General features: G+C 48.8%; 1 protein-coding gene across 1 annotated transcript in view; it reads right to left on the reverse strand.

The window, feature by feature from the left end:
- Positions 1–19,470, reverse strand: part of LOC144164798 (neprilysin-1-like) — a 508,128-nt gene that overhangs the window by 280,181 nt on the left and 208,477 nt on the right. Inside the window, exon 7 of the mRNA XM_077695065.1 lies at positions 13,888–14,082. The gene's annotated coding sequence lies outside the window, so the exon portion shown is untranslated. The remainder of the gene's footprint in view (positions 1–13,887; positions 14,083–19,470) is intronic.

A 19,470-nucleotide genomic window follows, 5' to 3' on the forward strand; every position in this document is an offset into this window, starting at 1 on the left:
GCCCCACTGCCCCCACGACCTCATTCGAGGCCTCGATTTTCTTTCTGAACATCCTGCGCTTATCAACTGTTCGGAAGGCGCCATCAGCTTTGATCGACCTTGCCCAGAAATTGTGCCCGAGGAAGTTCAATGTCGCTTACATTCGACGGAGTTCATTCGTCTCACCCCGCGAGCTGCTACTAATGTACTGCTTTCTACATCGCCTCCTGTTCCCGACGGTGACTACTTCCTTGCCCCACAAACTGACGCTCTACTCAGCCGAGACGTGGCCCTTCAGTACACCGTGGTGCGTGTTTGTAACAACACCACTAATCTCCCTTTGCTTAATTTTGGCGCTTGTCCGCAAATTATTACCGGTGGCATGACCATCGCGATGGTTCACCCATTCGACCAGTGCGACGTCTTGACCCTACCTTCTGCCTCGCCCGCATGCGCTTCCTGTTCCTGTACCCCCCCCCCTCCCCTTCACCGAAAAATGCATTCAGAACAATGATTGCCCCTGATCGCGCACGAGAATAATGCAACCCTTTATCACCCCCTGCTCTCTTACAGCGACATTTTTTACTTTGGCACTCGCCCTCTAGGCCAGACAAGTGTGTTCAATCCGCCCAATCCACCGCAGGCCATACCGCGGATCCGCCACAGAACGTCGAAGTATACAAGACGAAGTCGGCAAAATGCTCGCTAAGGACATCATCGAGCCCTCTTCCAGCCTTTGGGTGTCACCGGTAGTACTGGTTAAAAAGAAGGACAACACGTGGAAATTTTGCGTCGATTACCGTCACCCGAACCACATAACAAAAAACGACGTATACCCTCTTTTCCGAATTGACGACGCCCTTGATTGCCTCCACGGCACGAACAATTTTTCTTCCATCGATCTACGTTCCGGTTATTAGCTACTCGCTGTGGATGAACTGTACCGAGAAAAAACCGCCTTTATTACACCGGATGGTCTCTACCAATTTAAGGTAATGCCTTTCGGCCTATGTAACGCGCCTGCCACGTTCGAAAGAATGATGGACGCTCTCCTTCACGGCCTTAAATTGACCACCTGCTTGTGCTACCTCGACGACGTCATCGTTTTCTCTCCTACCTTTGAAACGCATCTAGAACGTTTCTCAACGGTCCTGTCTGTTTTCCGTCGCGCAGATCTTCAACGACCTGGAACGGACGTACTTCAAAACAGAGAAAGGCCAGTATCCAGTTCCTGACGAGTATGCGGGGCCGAAAAACCCGGACCTCGACGAACATTTCACCACGGCTGAGCTTTTGTCCGCAATAGGCGAAAGTAACAAGAGGAGTGCTCCCGGTACGGACGCGGTTACCTACGAATTGCTCTGTAACATGAGCAATGCGGTGGCGAGAGAACTGCAGGGTCACATTAACGAGGCCTGGCAGAAGTCGCGGCTACCGCCCGAATGGAAAACGGCCGAGGTCAGGTTCTCACAGAAGCCCGGCAAACCGCTCAAGATCGAAAACGCGCGTCCGAAATCGCTGACCTCCTGCGTAGGGAAGGTCATCGAGCGCATGGTGTTGAAGAGGCTGCAAGCTCATCTAGATAAGACGGGACAGATGCCGGCCAGGATGTACGGCTTCAGACAGCACCTAAGTACGCAAGACGTGAATATCCACCTTAGTGAACTGGTGGTGAAGGAAGCAGCGAAGACAGAACCACGATCTATACTGGCCCTAGATCTGAAAGTGGCGTTGGATGATGTGTCGCACGCGGCCGTGCTGGAAAACCTAGGAAGGGGGGATGCGGCCGGCGTACGTTCGGCTACATCAAAGACTTCCTGACCAAAAGAACGGCAATGATCAGGATTGGCGCGGAGAAGTTAGAATCCATAGAGCTCGGGGACAGGGGCACCCCTCCGGGGTCTCTCCTGTCGCCTCTGCTGTTCAATATGGCACTCCTTCCCCTACCCTCATTACTCGAGCGAATAGACGGGGCGAGCAACGCAATATACGCCGATGACATCACGGCGGGCTCTGACGCCTGGATGGAAGGAGTGCTGCAGAGAGCGGCGGAGACTGTTCACGGCTGCGCCAAGTCCTGCGGCCTGATCTGCGCCCCGCAGAAGTCCGATCTGCTCATCGTCCAACCGGGCAGGCCAACGAAGCAAGGACCCCGAGCGTAACAATAACCATCGACGGCACGCAAATCATACCGACAGAACAGATCCGGATCCTGGGCCTGTCACTCAGGGGAGACGGAAAAGCCTCGGCCGCCGTCACCAAGATCAAGCACTCGATGGAACAGATCACAAGCATGATACGTGGAGTTGCAAACCGCAACTGCGGACTGAAAAAAGAAGGCACCCTGCGGCTAATGCACTTGTTCTTCATGTACCACGTAACCTACTCCTCGCCGTACCTACGGCTAACGAAAGCGGACAGGGAAGCGCTGGGCACGGCGATGAGTAAAGCCACCAAGATAGCCATGGGTCTGCCAATGTACTCCTCCAGAAAAGATTGATGGACATGGGCACCCTCAACACCACTGACCAACTCATCGAAGCACACTTGTCCAACCAGAGAATTTGTCTGAGCAGGACAAAACACGGAAGAGCCGTCCTAAACAAGATAGAATGGCATGTTGAACCACAGACGGAAGAGGCACCACTCCCTCAGGGATGGCGTGACTCCATCACAACGAAACCGTTACCGCGCAACATAACAGCGGAACGCCACGAAGGCCGGCGGACGGCGCGGGGCAAAGCCCTGGCCCGGATGCTGGAGGAGGACCCCCAGGTCCGGTACGTGGACGCCCCACTCCCGAAATATCGAACAAAGGCCGTGGTGGCCGTAACGGACATCGACGAGCTGAAGACCTGCGCGTCGGTGATGACTACGGACCTGACCGTAGTAGAAGAGGTACCCATAGCGCTGGCCGTAGCCATGCCGGAGGTTAGCACGGTGGTTACCGACTCCAAAAAAGCGTACAGAAGCTATCGGAAGGGTACCGGCTCCTCCGCGGCAGCACCTATACTCCAGAAACATCTCGCAACACCAGGACGAGAAACCGAGCTCGTGCGGTCTCGGCTCACTAGCTCGTGGAAGGCAACGTCACCGCCGACCACTATGCCGAACAACTAGCCATCCGTGCCGACGAAAAGCCACTGCACCCCGCCACGAGTCATAAGGAGATCGTCCGCCTATGGAAAGAAAGTAGAATGTCGCCTCCGAAGCCGCACAAGCAACTAAGCAGACAGCAGCTGACGATATTGCGGCGCTTACAGGCAGGGTCGCTCGCGCACCCGGCGCTCCTGCACAAAATGTACCCTACAGAACACGAAAACACATGTCCGTTCTGCCGGGGACACGGCACTCTCTCGCACATTATTGGGGAGTGAAAAAAACTCAAGACATCCCCCTACACCCTTCCCCCCTCCCCCAATTCCAACCCGCTCGAGCGATGGGAGACTTTACTGTCCAGCTCGGACCTCGCCTTTCAGCAACAGCTGGGGGCTTGAGGAGAAGAATTACTGGGAACAGATGGGTCACTCGAATAGGGAACCATCCCCTGTGGTGCCTGCGCGCACCATGCTTTATTTGAAGCTCATTAAAAGTTGTTCAATCAATCAATGACCATACAAATTGGCGGCCACAAGCTTGACGCGGTATCTCATTCTCAAAGAGGCATTCCTTAGGGCACGGGCCTCTCTCCTACATTATTTAATCTCACCATGCGCCGTATCCACCGCGCTCTACAATCTTTCCCCGAAATTCAGTAGTCTCTGTATGCCGACGACATTACTATCTGGATCAAACTCGGCAGTCAGCGATTCGTTCAAGATACCCTTCAAGTCTCCCTCAGAGCTGTTGATCAAGCAGATCACACTATCGGTCTAGCTTGCTCGGCTGAGAAAATTTGGCCTTCATAATCATGCCAACACCATCCACCCACAAAAACACTTCGGAAGTTCTTGGCCTTCACATGCAATCTCTTGGAGGAGGAGGTTTGTCCGTGCAGCACATTCTCCGTCAGGCCGAACCCATCCTTAACATGATGCGCGGTGTCACTACACGCTCCAGGGGACTCAACGAACAGGACATTCTTCAACTCCGCGGTGCTCTTATCTTCTCCCACATTCGATATCAAGCGGCGTACACCGTCCTAGCCCGCACCTTGGAAGGGAAGCTTGACGCTCCAACAGCAAGGGGAACTGGTTCCGCACATCATCATAGCCCTCAGCGGCTGCCTGGACCAAGGCGGCTGATTCACTTCACCACACATGAACAATAATGTTTCTTTCTTTCTATCTATCCATCTATCGTTGTCGTTAGACGAAGGGGCTTTGATATTTTTTTAAACGTGAAACCTACAATAAAAAACGTGGTTGAGAAACTAGGTATGATTAGCTCCAGTGAATGACGGTTCTTATCCGCTATTCCATTAGTTCATACTTAGAGTGTTTTAACTTCCCCGCCCTGCCTGCGCAACATGAAAAGCGACCGTAAATCTGAGAATCCCTCGAGAAGGGGGAGCGGCGAGAGGGAAACCCTCGTGGCGAGAAGGTATCGTCGGCAGATGTCGTCTGCTCAGCGATTCCTTTTAGTGCTTCGTTTCAAGCGCGGTACGGCTTGTAACTAGGGCAGTATTTATTAATATTTGCTGTTAAAATGCACAACACTTCCATTTATTTACTTTGTGGTAGGAAATCTCGCAATTTTCACAATATGTCCGATGATACTACGATTTTGCGTCTCGACCGCAGAACAACATGCGAACTATGGCAACTCGCTTGACGGGTCATCTGTTGTGCTGCTCCGCATTCTGCATTTCCTCCTCCACACATAGTGATATCAAGGCGCTGCCCGCCCGCGCTGTCGCAGACCAGCGGATCCCGCTCCTCAAATACCTCTTTCTCCGTGGTTACCACCGCGTCCCCTGCTGAAGATGCCTGTCTTTTCTTTCGTCTCCACCGTAGTATCATTGTTTTTTTACACACTTCAGTTTACCCTGCGCCATGTTCCAGGTTCAGGTCAGCCCTCTCTAGAATCTTGCTGTCTCAGTCGTAGCTTCCGGGAGGCGGCGATGACGTGTTTCTGCGGACGCTTGTTGAGCACGGATGGCTGCGGACGACGAGAAGCCAAGGGGAAAAAGAAAAATGGGCTTAATAAGGCTATCGCCTTATTTTAATGGTGTGAGACCGCGTGAGTGAAAAAACGCAACCAAATGTGCGAAGTGCAAGCGCATCTGCTGAGCCATGTCGCTGTAATCACATGTTCAGGTACCCAAGTTCCTTCTTGTGTACAAAGCTACCGAAGGTATGCTTCCGCATTCTTCGCCACGTTGGGCTGTTTGCCACGCCTCAAGATTTCGCGTGCGCCTGTATCACGAGTCCTTTTGAACATATTTGTGTATTGCAAACGCGGGGAGCACTCACAGGCCTTGCAGTGGGTTGCCCAATTTCTTCCTGTACCGACACGGAGGAAGTGCGCAAGCTCTTGTGAAGGCTCATTGAGACATCTTCCGGTCTGCCCCACATACACGCGACCACATGCTGGGGGCAACTCGTAGTCGACGTGGTCACTGCAAACTACGAAGCGCTTTGCGTGCGTTGTCATGTATGGTAGATTTGAGCACCTTGCCACAATAATTTGCGAGTTTGTTAGGGGCTGAGAACACGGTCCTGAAACCTGCGTTTTCTGCCACCTTCTTGATCCGGTGGGAGACATTGTGGATGAATGGATTCTTCCGCACTTTAACTTCTTCCGCTCTTCAACTTGCACCTCGTGAGACGAGACCACTTTCTTTAAGGGTACTTCTCCTATTCTCAAAATAGAGGCCTGTGGATAGCCTGCGCACCGCAACCGCTCCACTTGCCAGTCCAGGCTGCATTCCATCCCATGAGGACATGATCAAACCACTGCATTCATCAGGGCTGGGGGCACAATTCTACGCCTCATAAGCGTGCAATGGGCCGAGGAAAAAGGCAAAACCCCATTCGTGCTTTTAGGGGCGAACCTCCAGCATAAGTGGCAAACATGGCACGAAAGAGTAGGCTTAGTGAATGATGAGACCCTGCTTATGGAACTTCCTTGGTGAGTGGCAGGGGCTTGAGCGCGGAGACAGACACAATATAAGTTCATCCACGTACTTGGAAGTTTTTTCCCTCGTAGCCCCCAAAAGACAAGAAAATCATCCACGAACGGGTAGACTTGCAGCTCGCCTAGTTCACCCATAGATGTCTGAAGTCTCCTATCAAACGCGACCAAGAGCAAATCACTGAAGACCGGTGCCTAGGAGGAGCCGATGCCGACCCCCATTTTCAGCAGGTACACATGAGCATTGTAGGCCACGAATGTAGAATCCAGGTAGAGCACCAATGTTTCCTGAAACGTGTTCTAGCTAACGCCGCAGTCACTGTGGAACTTTACGTTCCCGAATTAATCGATATCGTCGGTGATAGCAACAAGAATCTCATCGTGAGGCATGCTGCAGTAGAAGTCTTCGATGTCTGTCGAAGATGCACTCAGGGAGCCTTAAGGCTACGCCTGAAGGAACGTGGACTTGATCTGCGAATTACGCACCAAAAGGGGTCATCAGTGGTCAGCTTGGTAAGGGACGCCTGAAAAAAGCGACCCACGTGACGCTGCCAGATGCCTTCCTCCGAAACGATTGCCCGGACAGGGCAGCCCTTTTTGTCGGTTTTGGCGAAGAAGAACCCTTGAAGGCTTACGTTCGTCCTTTCCCGAACCGAAGACGCCAACGCTGTCAATTCCCAGTCATCAAAATTTTCTGCAGCTTCACTCCTTCTCTTCCCGTCAAGCACAAACGTCCCCATGTGCCACCCCTTCAACGTGTTCATTTTTTCGTTGAAGCAATCGCCCAAGAAAAGCATTATGCACACATCCTCACATACGCACTGTCCAATGACCTGACTACGCCGGTTCTGGTAGAAATGCTGAGGCAGGAAGCCCCTGTAGACCAGACAGCAAGAAGATTATCCAGACATCTGAGTGTGCAGTCCTGTATATGATTATAGTTTTGGTGAGTTGGTACTCATGTTCGCGCTGTGAGCATTATAATGGACACCTGTCGGCAGATCCCGCTGTATTGGAACCAAATCATGGCCGTATGTGAGACCACCCTCAACCGTTGCGCGTCAAGATTCAACAGAAGGTATTTCTTTTATTTAGCCGATTCCAAAGAAGAGCCCATGTGGGAAACATGTTTTAAAATTTTGCCGAAATATGCGAAGACAAGGCGAAGAAGCACACAACGCCTGAACTATCAGGAAGCAAGATACTGTTAAATGTAATTGCCGTGTTAGAGAAAGGCCTGAAGTGCGCGGTACAAACCACGGTCCGACCAATTGGTCTCATAGCTATGGTGAGGGCAGTTGTTAGTCTGTGCTTCGTCCCGGTCCCCTTGTTCAAGTTGTCTTAGTAAAACCCAGGGCATTTCAACAGGAAGCGTACTAGCTCCATTCCACGTCCTCTTTCGCCTGTAGGTGTGTAATCACTACAAGAAATTTTTGATAACTGCTTGCACTAAACAAATGAGACTTCACTTAGCAAAAAAAGGCCCCCGCTGTAAACAAAAAAAGAAGACCCCAACCCTATACAACTTGCCAAACGCAAAATGCAGCTATTATGAATGAAGCCATTGAATCCTCACTGAAAGAAGGAATCCCCCTCCCCCCTTACGTTTCTCCATTTGTTCCTTCCGAACCTGCTAACAAACCAAGAACAAGCTCCCCTTACATCGAATGTGAGAATTCTTTGTCCATGACGCCGTTATACATTTCCCTTGCACAGTGTTTTGTTGTCCGCACCAGAACCCGGTTTTAAAGACAGGCTTCTGTTGTACGTGCCATAGGGGCTCAAAGACCTGAAGCTGGGACTTGGTTTCCATGGTGTTTTAATCATTAACACGATGGCGTTATTAGGCTCTTTTTTTATTTCCCCCTGGCTGGTAGCCGTAAGCTATCAGGCGCGCTCATCAAGCGTCAGCGGAAATATGTCCTCGCTACCTTCCGGAAGCTACGACTGAGACAGCATGGGTCTAGAGAGGGCTCCTGAATCTGGAAGATGTCGCCGGGGTAACTGACGTGTGGAAAGAAGGACTATGATACTACTGTGGAGACAAAAGAAAAGACAGGCATCTTCAGCAGGTGCCGCAGATGCGTAGTGAAGTTTGCTCAACGCGCAGTCGGTGGTAGTATATACTCGACAGACACGGTCGCTAGCAGTGCCCAGAACGGACGCCATTACACAAAAGCGTCAGTAAAAGCTCGTTGTTATGTTTTCATGTTCGTTGTGGTGGAGAAGGAACCCTTCCCTTGAAGAATTCGGCGGTGTTGGCGGTGAAGCAGAAGAGATGTGAAGACGATGACGGGACGAAGAGATTATGACCAACAAAAAATGTATTTACGGTTGTTTACAAGCATTGGTTACAGAAAGGGGTGATTAAGCATGACTATCTTAGCGATCGACCCTCCGAGTTACGACCTAGGTATCATACCTTAGCGATCGACTCTGGGTTACGCCCTAGACGACAAGTTTTACGTGCACTAAACACGGAGAGTCGCTGGTACTTCATGACCACTATGAGTACAGCCAAGTCCCCCGCTGGCCGTTATGCCCGGGAGTATAATCCCTCGTGTCCATTGTAAGCCGGACAGCAGACATGAGGGCGACATCTTGAACCCACTAATGGCGGGGCCAAACGCCGCCTTCCCAAACTGCGCGCGCTTCCTTCCTCTCCCCAGACGGAGCGGACGCAGGAGGACGCGTACGGGTGAACGGGGCAGCTTTGCCACGGCTAGGGCGGGCATTAGGCACCGCGGCGCCTTCAAAAGCCGCCGCCTGGGTATACACACTCTAAGCGTAACACGTGGCCCCGAAGCACGCAACTCCGAAACGGCGTTTTATTGCCCTAATTGGGCCCGTCCTTTCGACGCAGCTGAAGACGGGAGCCCGCTCTCTAGAACTAGGCTGGCGGCCACAGAGTGAAGCAGGCGTGGCGCTTACAAAGGACGTCGTCCTAGCTTCGGCACTGTGAGCGTGACGCGGTGGCCCCGACCCGCAAGAAGGGCGCTTCATTCTGAGGCGCCCACAACGGGAGCCGCGCTCTCCCCGAGAAAAACCAATTACGGCAGCGGCCATTGAAAGTAGCGGATGGTGCAATGCACGCAGCATTTCAGGCCGCACATCTTATCTCCTCTTCTCCTCTCCGCCGGCATGGCAAAAGGCTTCAGGAGCCCTGCAGCGTCTTTCGACCGGAAGATAAAAATTATTAATTTCCAGTAACTCACGTGCCGAAGCTACACCTGGTGGCGTATTGGAAGGTTCCGGAATAATGTTCACCTCCAGTGGCACTAATTCTTGACACATTGTTGTTGACACCCTCCTGCAAAAGCTGCAGGGCGGAACTGACCGCAGATGGCAAACGGAAAACGGGCGGCTGCGGTGGCATATATGCACAAGGTGGCTCACAATTTGAAAAACGTTGCCAGCCGACACAATGTACTGTCTTTGTGAAAATTTTGTGGGCCATGGCGACTATGGCCGGAGCAGGCGCGCGGCCAAGCAGAGGCGCTGCGCTTGCCGCTGCCGGCTTGTTGCGCGGCTAGAGTGCAAGGCGAACTTTTTCTCTTGCTTTTGGCGTGTGTCCGGCACGACAATTGCTGCGCAAAGTGCCTGCGCTGAAGCGAAGTGCGCCTACTCTGAGAAACCGACACCGATGCACCTATCCGCTGATGGTGCCGATACATCAATATATGTTTAAGTTGAAGTTGAAGTTTATTTCCATAAACGTACACCGTTATGGCGGAAAATAGGGTAAAAAGTTGCACTCAGCAACTTGACGGAGCCCTACATCCTTCATTTTCAACAGAAACAACAGAAACAAGAGCGGCGGGGAAAACAAACAAAAAAAGCGATACATAGACACCACTTGTGGGTGAAAAACATAACTAGCGCGGAAAGTACAATATGTTCAAAACTACAATAGATAGCGCATCAATAAGTGGATATGAGTACGTGAAGGCAATAGTGATAAAAAAATATACGCAACCAACCGCACAGAAACAGCAAGGAACTATTCCCAAACATCATAGTCTTTCCAAACAAACAAGCTAAACAGCATAGATTTTGTACATGAGTCAATATCAAAGCCAATAAATGCAAGTCCATTCAACAACTTCGGAAGGGTATACCCAATTATCTGTGGCGAGGAACTTTCCAACGTTCAGACAGTCTAGTCAGATAAGGCGTATGATTAATTTGAAGAATAGCAATCTACGAAATGTTCTTAGTATTGTTTTTGCGTTCTAGAGTATATGTGTAGGCTAAGCGGTACTTGAGCAGGTCCTGAATGTTAGGTAGACAATGTTTACTAAACAAAGGGGCAGTAGGAGCATCGTAACGTGCATTACATAGAAGCGAATAATGTTTTTCTGTAGCAAAAATAACGTATTTATATTAGTTGCAGAAGTTGTGCTCCACACGAGACAACAGTAGTTAAAATTACTTAAAAATAGTGAATTGAACAACTGTAATCTGACCTTATACGAAAGATCACGTACACAATATACGATTCCAACTAAGCGCGAAAGTTGCCCTGCGACAAAATTAATGTTTGTATTCCAAGACATGTCATTGTCGAAAAAAACACCTAGCGTTTTTGCAGACATCACCAGTTCAATTTTGGAGTGGTTTAACATAATATCAGCCGGTAAAAGGATATTTCTGTTTTTGGATTGAAAAAGCGTCGCTTTCGTTTTATCTACGTCAATTCTTAGGCCGTTGTCCGTTGACCACCTGTGTATTTTTGCAAGCACTTCGTTAGCGGTTTGTACCTACTGCATGACACCACAAGATGAAACAAGGAGAGTAACATCGTCAGCGTAAATTATGTATTTTTTATTAGTGTCAACGTTCACGATGTCATTAATGTAGATGTTGAAGAGAAGGGGCCCTAAAATACTGCATTGTAGTACGCCTAAATGTAGTTGTCTGATTTTAGAGCGGAGATTATTTACCTGAACAAATTGGCTTCTGTGACCAAAGTATGACGTTATAAGTTCTAGAGCTATGCCGCGGATACCATAGTAACGCATTTTTTCGAGCAGTAGTTATGATTTATACTATCGAAGGCTTTCCTGTAGCCGATTAAAACACCTAATGTAAGTTGTCGTTTTTCAATGTTTTTCAGAATGAATTCTTTTTGCTCAAGTAACGCTAGATGTGTCGACCTTCGTTTTCTGAAGGCATACTGACAATTCAATAACATTGAGTTTTTTTCCAGAAAGTTGAATAGCCTATTAAAGATAATTTTTTCCAAAGCTTTAGAAAAGATAGGAAGTATTGAAATCGGCCTCTAGTTAGATATTGATGCTCATATTTCCTTTTTTGAACAATGCAAGAACCTTCGCCACTTGCATATGTTCTTCATCCTATAAGCTCCACTCGTCATAGTCATCATTGTAGTGTATACAGGCGCCACAGATGCTTTTCACATCGAACGACCAGAGCGAGAAGCACCGACGGTTCCCGGTTTAGTTCCGGGAACACGGTGGGTGAGGCAGCCATTAGGTTTTCCCCCTGTCGTTTTGAGTTTAGGTTGGCAAAAACGAGCATGCCTGGGGTCGTTTCTATATTCATCTAGACGACACATTTTGAACCCGGTAGTGCCATGGCGACCGCTGTTGCCATTGCGAAGGCTAATTACCGAGGAAGGGAGGCACGGCGTTCGCCCCTTGGATGCGGTTAGTGAGACAGAGTAGTTCGGCCTTTGCCGAACTACCCTGTCAGGGGTCAGGGGTCAGATGTTGCGTGTCAGCGAGAAAGGCCGTTTCGAGCAATTCGTACTGCGTTGGCGGACCTTGTGTGCCGGGTTGCTTTCTCTGTGTGTTTGCTGGCTGTGTGTTTGCTGTGGTTGTTTTGCCAGTCTTTTTTGTATTTTCGCTTTCAATTATAGCAAGAGAGTTAGCAGCGCTGCAAGCTTAAGAGTAAGGTACCTGACGCAGTTCGAGGCCGTGTTTGGCCCTGAAACAAATCAGGTAAGTGGAGATGCTGATTGACATATGTGTCGTAGGCGGAGCTCAGGTGACGTATGAAAACCACGAGTCTCGAGGTCTCGCGGTCGAATGAAAGGGCTGTGCGCGGGCGTCGTCTTTTCCGAGTTCTCCAGCTTCGGCTATGGAGAGGCCAATCACTGGAATTGTTGTCAGGTGACGGTTCATCGCTGACGGTGTTAGTTGGCTAACGACCTTCACTCAATTACTTTCTTGTTTGGTCTAAGCGCAGTCGTGCAAATACTTCGTATATGTACTTGATCGAAATATAGTGTTCGCAAACTCATTCCAACGATTATCGTTCGGCGTCATTAGTGCTTGGTAAAGACAGCACCACAGCAGGACACCCGAAGGACTTCTACAACATTTCCTATTATCATCATCTTCCCGAGTTAGGTCCGTTTCAGGACGAAGGCCTCTTCCATTGAAGCCCGCCCGCTCTTGTCCTCTGCTGCCCATGTCTACGCCTTTCTCGCGGAATGAAGCCAGTTAAATGCTCCTTTTGTGCTAAACGATAATTATCTCTTAAGCTGATGGTGCCGATACTGCAATGTATGCTATTCATCCTCTTTGATACACTGCTCAACAAGGCCATTGAGAGCGTTTGAATGGACAATAAAGCCTGGATGAAGTTTGTTCTAACTGAAAGATCATACGTTTCGTAGCGCGCTCAGCTTGTGTTCGACGCGCAATGATGCGGTATTTGCTGAGAAATAGGAGAAAAAAAGCTGGAATTTCTCTACCCCGCTTCCTTTTCATTTTTTTGTAACGTAGCCATTCCGTCAAAAATTAGGAGCGAGGCACCGGTGCGGTCTAGGCATTCTCACGAAGGTCGCGGTAGCTTTTACATCTGTAAGATATGGCCGACGCCGACAACGTTTGTCTGGCCGAGGGGGCTGGCTTGGAGTGTTAATATTTCTCCCCGCCGGAACGAGAAATTTTTTCACCCATCTAGCAGCCCGTGTTCCCGCCTGCACTGAACACGCCAACAGCGAGTGAAGAAGTGACAAGTACCGTTTCAAATATCGTGCAATCGCGACCAGGCGGCTATGCGTCGCTAAAACGAACGAGAAGCTGCATCTCACCTCGTCTGGTGATCCCGTCCATCTGATATTCTCTTTTCTTACGCGACGCGCCAGCCTGGCGTGAAATACACATTCGCTTCCCGAACCCGTCTAGAGTAGTTTTTGCGACCGAAGCTCCGCCCAGCCTAAACATCAGAAGGGTAGAGCAGGGCGTGTCTGATTTAAGGATTATTGGTCAACAGCGGCTCACAGATAAAAGAAAAGAACAAGTTCTGATCGTTCCGATAACAGCCGGTAGTGCCCAACCTTTCACGGGTTGGGTACTGCCGGGGATGTTGCATGCAGAATCTCGGACGTTTACCGTGGTGCGCTGATTGCGCACCAATGTTTTTCCAGAGCAAAACTGACAACCTAATGGTCGAGATCTCACCATTCTCAAGGTTTGTGATGCCAGAAAATCTATTACCCGAAATCGAACGCAGTGTCGTCGCCTCTTTTCACGTTTCTTACATTTTCTGACTCATTAAACTACTTCTAGTCGCAATAATGGTGCATTTAGATTCTCGCCACCGTAATGTACCGATACAGGCCAAATTTTCGCCAGGTTGTTTCCACTGCTTAGTGTCCCTTTGTACGTCTATTGTTATCTGAGGCCACTTATGACTCGGTAAATGCGAAAAAGCCATTAAAAAGAAGGGGCTAAGATAGGATTCGACTGGCATTGGAACACGTTTCTGCTAAGTGGATTAAAAAATGACCATACGGCTGCCGGGAAAACACCGTAAACGCATATTACAGGAGTTTTTTGTGTGTTAAAAAAAGGTTCTCACATTAGCCAGCTCCCCTTCAAACTGTACAAGTTCATCAGCAAGTTTTGAGATTTCTTGTTCACTTATATTGGGTTTCACTATTTTTACGGCTGCTTCTATGAGCTTCTTGTAGGCTTCTATTACTGGTTGGTTGTCACTGGTATTCGGTTCAACCAAGAAACTGTCACTAACAGTAGGGAATGTGACTTGGTCTATCTGTAAAGAAAGAACCGCAAGAATTAACAAAATGCCGTCAATAAATATGGAAACAGTCAAGCACCAATGATTACCAGATATAGTGATATAAAGTATGTAGATACATGGCATAATAGGGTGAAAATAATATTTATACCACTGAAACACCATGCAGGCAACTAATGGACAAAAACACACATTAAAACACACAAAGACGCTAATGCGAAACATTACAGGCTAAGGTTACACGCCTAGCATTAACTAATTTCACACGCTCATTACTCAAGGTATTACACGCTTGGTGCGCTAGGATCCTAGAACAGAGAGCTGCTACCCATGGCTGAAAGCATTACATGCTGTTTTTGCATTGCATTAACGAATTCACCTGAGATATATCCGACTTGCTGTGCACGTTCCAAATCGACTGCTTAAAATTCGCGCCATTCCGCAAGCGTTTCTGATTTTGCGGGAGACAAGCAATATACACGCTCCGAGATTTTCAAATGTAATTTGTATTTCATACTATTACGATGAATGCGTTTCGAGACAAGCGTTTCATTTATGTGCTTGAGGGAAATAGCGAATCACTATTTCTTGTTTACATTCTACGGCGAACGATGAGTGTTTCAACGCGTGTAACTGCATCTTGCTCGGTATATAAATACGTTGCCTCGAAATAAAAAAAAAACTTTACCTTCCCTTCTTAAGGAAAGTTGATGAAGCGCGAAAGATCGCCAAATCTATCGTCAAACTTTCAAAGACCCAAATCGCAAACCAAGAAAGAACAGATACGGCAATTTTTTCCTGCCTAAGTAAACGCATGCACGAATCATATAATGTATACCGATGAGGGGTTTGTGAGATAGAAGTATACTATTGAACTCCCAGGAACCGTATAAATGCATACGAAGCAGGGGTTCGTGAGGTAAAATAATACCATTGAACTCCTTCTTCAAGATGGATGCGTGTATTATCGAATCTAGAACCGTTCTTTTTCCGAGATTTTCAAGTAACCGTTTAGACAAAATAGAAAACCGTTTTCTCGCGGGTGACGTGTCCAGAGATCTTATCAGAACCTTTCGATCAACCAACCGGTCTATGGTGATTTTTGGTGGAAATGGGAAAGAAAGGACAGGCACACGCGGCACAAAAAGTGTGTCCCAAGACCGGCCAGTCTATGGCCGCTTTGTGGCATGCCCGGCCAGCATTGAGGTTCTGACAGCCACTGATCATACGATGAGCGGCCAAAATTCGGCAACCAGCGCTTCAGTATTTCTCCGGCCGCCCGTGTTCAGACGCAGAACGGCAGCTACCCGGCTGCCAGATATTCAGTTTACTTTCGGCTGCCGATGTTGAGAAAGAGAACGGCCGAAGTACGGCTTTAGGGCATCCGTTTTTCATTCGGGAAGCGGTGTTCAGCCGAAGCACGGCAAGCGACCGGCAGCAGAATATCTGTATTCTTGTGGCAGTTGGTGTTAGAAAGGAGACCGACCGGAGCGTGGCTGCCTCGCATTCGCACTTTCAACAGTAAGGTACAGAGACTAGCCGTTTTATAGCGGTGGGAGTACGGCCGTGTACGGGCACAAAAGGCCCACATTTAGACACGGGCCGAGCACGTCTGCCGGAAAAAGGCTGGGTATAAAAACACTGGCCAAAGTCCATCGGCTTGAGTTAGGCCGAACGATCCTGTTCTGTATGGGGATAATTATATAGTTTAGAAAAGGGTATATCGCTCTTGCTACGTGAATATAAGACGAGTCCCCTAGCAGCCCAGCGTATTACCGCAAAGCCAAATAAGCACACTCGCTACGATGGTGCAAGACAGCGTAGTGCGTGTGGTGGGGACGTCATATCTGTGACATGTTCAAGTGACGGCACCTCAAAGGCCCGCTCCAACCAAAGGTGACACGGGCTCTTGGAAGTAGTACTCGTACTGTCTTCGTCCTTATTAATATGTTTCCAGTGCGCTTAAAAAGTATAAGGAATTCTGCAGCGATTCCTTTAAAGGTACCCGTGAAAGTTTTTCTTATTCAAACGCGCAGGCAGTCTTCAGCTTGTAGCTGAAATTGTCGATTCGTGAATACGGACCAAACAGCTTATGTGATAGACATTTCAAGTGTGCCTGGTTTTAAAGCAGTATTGCAGCACCGTTGAAAAAAAAGTGAGGAATTGAGAATGAATTTATTTGCAAGATATCTCATTTAGCTTTACCACCCTAAGCCAGTAAATTTATTAAAGTATCTCAATAAATTTAGCATTCTAACAACGCAACAGTATGGCTCCGCCTATGACATTCTACTAGGCTACCTGTAATATCTATTACCGACATTTTAAAACGTTTAATTGAGGCGCGTGACAAAGTTGTGGCAGTATTTATTGATGTCACAAAAGCGTCTGATAGCATTCGTCATGAAAACTTCGCCATAATATTCAAAATTTTCCAATCTGTGGTCCCGCCGTATAAATCCGTGGTTCTCAGTACGCGTAGCATACCTAAGACGAAAGCTGATAGGACGTAGTAAGCTGACACGACCAAGCTGTATTATATATTGTTACGTGGCGCCAGAAGGAATGAGGCGAACGATGGAGGATGACGACACGATCTATTTACAGTACGAGATGATCTATTTACATTATTTGCAAGGCAGCTGTTGCAGAGCGTTCGCCCACGCTGCACGCCACACACACAGAGAGAGAGAGCAAACATCTTCATTGAGTCCGGCAGCTGGGACGCAGCCTAGTCGTCGTGTCGGGCCGCCACTCGTCGTGGGCTCCCTACTCATGCATTGCCTCCAGTGGAGGCAGCAGTTTCGGGGCGCTGGCGTTCGAGGGCCCCCAACACCTGCTGGACGGCCGTATGTTGTATTTCGTAGTCCTTGTCTCTGGTCGCACTTGCGAGGAGCGGCGGGAGCGTTTTGGCTGTATTGGCTTCACTGGGGTGTAGTCTACAGTCCCACAGAATGTGAGATGCTGTGGCTCTGTCCTTCTTACACAACACACACACGTCGCTTGGGAACACTTCTGGACAAATGTGTTTGGCTATTCTTCGTCGTTCTTCATCGGGCCCACAGAGGCGCATACCCTACTGCACCCTTCTTCGTCTCCTCGTGAAAATATAATAACTTGCATGAACCACGGCAGTGGGGCGAAAAAGGGTGTAAAACGCATGTCCTATGGTGCACACCTTTAAAAGATTTTTGGCCAGAAACAGGGTGCAAGAATGAAAAAGGGTGTTTTTGTGAACACCCTTTTCATTCTTCAGGTCAGGTTGCTTAACGCCCTATAATAAAAGTCTGGCCAGCGCAGCTACGCATGCCAATGTGGATTGTCCGAGCGCGCAGAATGGTATAAAGGCACATTCAACACGCACATTTCATGCTTAGGCCACAAATGAATTGAGCAAAAAAACCAAAGGGGTGCATGGGTACAGAAAGTGCATACTTAAAAATAAGCGTGATTTTGCTTTGATATCCAGAAGGGGAACGCCGTCTTATAGAGTCAGTGGGCCTGTCGCAAAAATACATATTGTAGCTCTAATTCCGGATTTAGGCATTTTAATGCGATTGTATACAAATCAGCATGCGGATTTGCAAACACTTTTCTTTTTAATTAAATAACTCATAGAATTTTATTTATTACCAAACAAATATTCCTAGCCATCTCAACACCCTTCAAGAAGGGTATTCGTTATTTCAGCACGTTTTATCCCCACAAAGGTGCAAAGCTACAATAAGGGTGTAAATAAAAAGGTAAGAAAAAACATTACACCATCTTCCCGTGGGGAACCCTGATGAGGATGCGAAGCATTGTGGCGGTTCCGTGTGGTTCCATTGTGTTGCCGTTATGTTGAGTGATCTGGTTTTTACTAGCGCAGAGGGAATTCCGCGTCCGGGTCCACACCGGTGGCAAAGGCACGCAAGTGCTGTTGTGTTACGGTGAGTAGGCGGTGGTTCTCGAGGCGCCGAAACTCGTCCATCATGTTCTTGTCGATGTTGTCTCTGTGGTAGAATCGGTAGTCGCCATCAGCTTTGGTGAGGTAAAGGTTGTTGACATTGGTGCAGCGGCTGAGAGCAATGTACACGCCCTCCTCTTCGCAGCTTTGCCTTCTCGTTCTTCTTCTTCTTCGGCGGTTGCCCTACGGGAAGATGACGACGGTGGTTGAACGCGAACCTATCTCGTTATGGATTCTTTGGTTGGCCAATCCCTAGTGGCATCCTGCCACGATCAGCATCAGAGGCGCTGCGGACGGGGCTGGTTGAGCTGCAAGGCGTGTGGCGCTTCCCGCCACGGCTTTCCCACCGGAAATTCAGCATCCGCCTCTAAAGTGTTCAGTTCGTCGTTTCCGTTGACGTTCAGCTTCGCGTGCCTTCGTTGTATCAGTAGCTTCTTGACGTAGTTTGAATGAGTCAAGGACATAAGGCGCGTTCGTAGCACTTGCTCCTGCCCCGGATTTGTAGCGTAGTGGGAAGAGCACCGCGTACCTCCCGTTGCGGCCAGAGAGACGTGGGATCGAAACCGGGCGCCGCTAACTATTTCTTTTTTTATAGTGTAGTATCGCCGAGCTGTGGGCGTAAGGAGGAGATTTGCGCATGCCCAGTGAGCGTGTGGATGGCGCCGCGATCAACGACGGAGTACCAGGCGAGCCTAAGAAATGCTCCGCATTTAGAAGTGTGTAAGAAAAGACCGCCGCCTGAGAAAATGCTGTAAGGAGACCTCCAGTTTTGGAGGTAACTGCACCTGTTTACACGGGTTGACTAAGCCGTTTCTACAAGCGGGGAGGTGTTTTGCACCTCACGATGTTTCAATCAATATAACTTGGCATAAGTTATTACCAGTGAAGCTGTTTAAGCTTAAGCTAGTTTCTGCGGCGTTAGCAAAAAATACCTAGAAAAAGAACTGCACCGCCCGTAAAGGGTGCACCACCACAGATAGCGTATTATAACCGTGAAGCCGGCTTTCGAGCCTGTTCGAGGCAGAACATAAATGGGGCATCCGTATGCGCACCTCTTGTAATACTATTTGGAAAGTACTAGTGTTTTTGTGATCCTAAAACGCAAAAAAGTGGCGCAGCTTGCAGCGGTGGGGCATAGATGGAGAAACAGCAGAGCTCGGGGTTGACCAAACTTGTTTCTCCCTTGGATCTTCTGTCCGTGTGGGGGACACACTGGAACAGCCTTTAAAATCCAGGTAAACTTGGATTAATAAGTTTACCTGAGGCGAACGATGGAGGATGACGACACGATCTATTTACAGTACGAGATGATCTATTTACATTATTTGCAAGGCAGCTGTTGCAGAGCGTTCGCCCAGGCTGCACGCCACACACAGAGAGAGAGAGAGCAAACATCTTCATTGAGTCCGGCAGCTGGGACGCAGCCTAGTCGTCGTGTCGGGCCGCCACTCGTCGTG

The sequence above is a fragment of the Haemaphysalis longicornis genome, unplaced genomic scaffold (assembly GCF_048455015.1).
Source record: "Haemaphysalis longicornis isolate Haplotype H1 unplaced genomic scaffold, Haemaphysalis longicornis Haplotype H1 scaffold_14, whole genome shotgun sequence".
In the NCBI taxonomy this organism is placed as follows: Eukaryota; Metazoa; Arthropoda; class Arachnida; order Ixodida; family Ixodidae; genus Haemaphysalis; species Haemaphysalis longicornis.